The sequence below is a fragment of the Anas acuta genome, chromosome 1 (assembly GCF_963932015.1).
Source record: "Anas acuta chromosome 1, bAnaAcu1.1, whole genome shotgun sequence".
Lineage (NCBI taxonomy): Eukaryota > Metazoa > Chordata > Aves > Anseriformes > Anatidae > Anas > Anas acuta.
Window position 1 is genome coordinate 198223270 of NC_088979.1, and position 3786 is coordinate 198227055.

At 43.1% G+C, this 3786-nt stretch overlaps 1 long non-coding RNA gene across 1 annotated transcript; it reads left to right on the top strand.

The window, feature by feature from the left end:
- The first annotated feature begins 997 nt into the window (after window positions 1-997).
- On the top strand, window positions 998-3512 carry LOC137849894 (uncharacterized). The gene is made up of 2 exons (XR_011092132.1): window positions 998-1450; window positions 1623-3512. It is a non-coding gene; the product is annotated as an uncharacterized lncRNA (long non-coding RNA).
- Window positions 3513-3786: the final 274 nt, after the last annotated feature.

Here is a 3786-nt window from a genome sequence, read left to right on the forward strand (position 1 = left end):
CTCACGGGAGTGTTGATGGAAGTTGTTTTGCTCAGTTGATGTGGAAAGGTGACAAGCTCTCTGGGGACACAGGTTATAAAGGCTTCTTGTCACTGTTTCTGTAGTTTCACTGTACAGTGTTGAATAAATTAAACTGTAAACTTCTTAATTCCCTCATTCACTCCTTCTTTGCCTTAAATTTTTCCTCGACCAGCTACTTTCTTCACTGCCTCTTTTCTCCTACCCCTTTTTCTGCCTTTCCTCCAATGTCCTCTGCTTTTTTTTTTTTTTTTTTTTTTTTTTTTTTTCCCACTACCTATATCTGGTTTACTTTTGGGCTCTGCATCATTGTGCTTGCCTTATCCCTCCTGGGACTTCCTATTCCCTTCACCTCCAGGACTTTATGGTGTTCAGGGGTGTTTCTTACCCCATTAGTGACCAACAGCAATCTACGACTCAGTGATCTGTGCTGCCTTGCCCTTCTTCCCACAGGTCTGTACCCAAGATACACAACCACAGAGCTGAGAGACTGGAGCCAACCCAATTTGGGAACTGCTAGCTTCAGTGGGATTCGCTCCCCAACTCCAGAGCTCTTTGGGTGCTGGGTGAGGTGTGGATGGCAGGTAGTTATGTTCCTTATCACATCCCTGGATAAAAAGTCAGGTACTCCACTGATCTGTGCAGACTGAGAGCAGAAACGTGCTGAAAATTAAGCATATGCTGTCTTCCAATGGAAAATATTTAAGTAAAAATGCTGTAAATTGCACAAAGGTGTTTTGCAAGAGGACTGTCATATACCATGAGACAACTTTACTGGAAAGAACAGCTGTAATAAGAAACAAATTGCACTGACCTTTGCTCCAGGGCTTGAAAGCAGGTTTCTTTGGGGCTGTGGAGACTCATTTGCCCTCCAGCAAAGGATGAATTAAGATGTTATGTTTAACATAAACAAGAGAGGTTTAATCCCAAATCCTCATGCGAGTGCACTTTGTGTTCTCTTAAAAGTTCAGTAATTCCATAAGCAAGATGGACAGTTGGGTTATTTTAGACTCAATGAAAGCAGGGGAGGAACATAAGAGATGTCAAAGGGAATTAACTCATCAGAATAAGAACCCAGTTGTGAAAACTGAGCACAGGGTGAGTTCAATTGCATTAACTATACATTGTGCCGAGATCACTCACTAGAGTTGCCTCTCTCCCCTTTTTGTTTTATCCAGGCAAAGTACAAGAAGAAAGGTTGGTGTGCGTGGGCCCAGAACTGGACACGAGTGCCCATTCCTACTCAGTCAGTGATAGTTTGAGACTCATAATTCTCATTACGTACAGCATGGGCTCTACACAAAACCCTCTGTGGTCAGATGTTGGTTTCTGGGTGATGAGGGAAAGGTAAGGCAATTCCTGTGGACTGGAAGGCTGCAGGGTGCGAGACATCTCTGGAGACCTGCTTCTGCTGGATCTACCTGCACATCAGGTAAATTCACTTTGGGAAATGATGGTGTCAAACACGTTGCCTCCAGTTGTGATTCAAAACTGAAAAATGGCTCAGTTCTTCAAAAACAGAGGGACAGGGTATAAATACAAAAAAAATAATAATAAAAAAAAATTGAACAAAACACTACACATCTCCATCTTTTTATTTCCAGACAAGAAGTCAAAATCCTGTACTATCACTGCTGCAGTAGGACTGGGACATGACCAGCACCACTTTCATCATGGTTCCTCTGGGATCCTGTAGCTGAAGAGACCCACTGTGATTGATCAGGTGTGGGAGGGACAATTGCTCTGGCCAAAAATTGGGCCAGAATTGCCTCCACTTGACTGAGGTATGTCTGTACTTTGCCCATACAGTTTTTCTGCAGGAGTGACCATGGCAAATTGCTCCACACTTGTAATAAGACTCGCTGGCAGAATAAATACCATGCTTGGGTGAAGGAGCAGCAAACTATATCGGAGAGGTGGTGCTACCCACTCACTAGCTCTTTGGAGACCAGTCTCTACCATACAGCCTTCATCTCTGGTCTACGCAGGAGAAAAGGATGATGAAAATCAGGGGCAAGCAAGCTAAAATAATAACTGGTAGTCTGGTCACTCTGCCACCAAGTGAAAGAAGCTATTTGTATTCAATTTACTCAAAGAAAGAATTGATTTTTGAATTATACATGCTGAAACCATGTGAAGGTTTTTAATGTATGTGGATTTTTTATTTTTATTTTTCCATGTAGCAGACAACAGCACGACCTGATCATAAGGCTGGAAGCCAAAGCCAGATAAATCCAGAATGGGAGAAAACAAAAGATTTTAGCATTGTAAGATCTCACCAAAGGCTGAGCTTCTTCACCTTCTGAGATTTTAAATTGAGGGTTGGGTGTCTTTATTTCAGCTTTCTTCTTTCAAATTGTGTTATGGTCCTGGGGACATTTTCTAGCCAGTGCGGTCAGATTAGACTTTTCTAATGGTCCTCTCTCTGCCTTTAAAACCTCTAACTCCTAAATACTGCCTTTACCTGGATCAGGGTTCACCCTAGGGACAGGGGAGCTAGCCATCTTTATTCATTCCTCCGCAGCTGTGGGAATGATATGTTTAGATATTTTTCCCACTGCCAGTTGTGTCAGTGGTATGTGTTATGCAGATGTGTGTCTACTGGGAGCCCCGCTCAGACAGCGCATTTCACGTTGATTTATGAACAGACTTCTGAGCACAGCAACTTCTGGCCTCTGCTGCCTTGGGCTGGAATCAGCTTGCACGATGTTGTTATTCTTATTCTTGGACCTGCAGGCACGGCTCGTGAACCAGATGTTGGAGAAACGTGGTGCTGAGGAGGTCCTTGCCTTGGAGCTCTTCTGAAAGAGCCTGGCAGGAAGCAAGGGGTGGGTGTTGGATGAGGGAGACAAGGGGAAGAGATGGGTGGTGAACAGGATCAGTCGTGGTGGGAAATCAGTGTGTATAGCAGCAAGTTGGGTGGGCAGCCATGAGCCAAGACTGGGTCTGCCCAGGAAAAGTTCCTGCAGGAGTAAAGATATCAGAGGAAAGAGCCTGCAGAGCATCTTCGTTGTGTGAGTGGCTGGAAAGGTCACGTCTGGGAGATACCAGGGGAAAAGTGTCTACGTGACCCTGAGAATAGATGGACAAGAGTCAGCTAAGGATGACACCTAGGCTGTCACCCAGGTGATAATAAGAAAAAGTGAATGATAAAGGGAGAAAAGGCCCGCTGGAATGAGAGGAACAGTTCCCCTTCAGCAGTGATTCAGAGAGTTCCCTATCTGAAGGAAGCTGCATTTAAACTGGGGAGGTTTGTCAGAGATTAGGGACAGAGGGAGAGGAAAGCGAGATCATGTGGAGTGCAGGATGGGGACAATGGGGAGCAGGGAAGAGAAAAGTCCAAAAGGTCCAAGAAAGGAAAAAATTATAAGAAGGAGGAGCAGGAAAAAGGCTCCATCCATACCAATTCTTTAATCCTTCTTCTTATTTTTCCATTCAATAATTTAAAAAAAATCTCAATAATTAAAAACAAAACAAACAAACAAACAAAAAAACCCACTCTTTTCAATAATATGCATAAAGTACCTTTTTGCAAACTCCTTGAGATAGCAGTGAATTCCTAGCTGATCCCTGAAGAGAGACCCTGTTTCTTCATGGTTATGATTATTGTTCAAAAGAAAGAAAGAAGCAAAAAGAACTACTGGGCAATGTTGACCAGGGAATATGATTATTATTTCTTTTTTATCAGAATCGCCTAACCCAGCCACTGATATAAAAATAATTAAATATGATGGAACAAATGTCAAACTAGAAGAGCAAAACGACTCA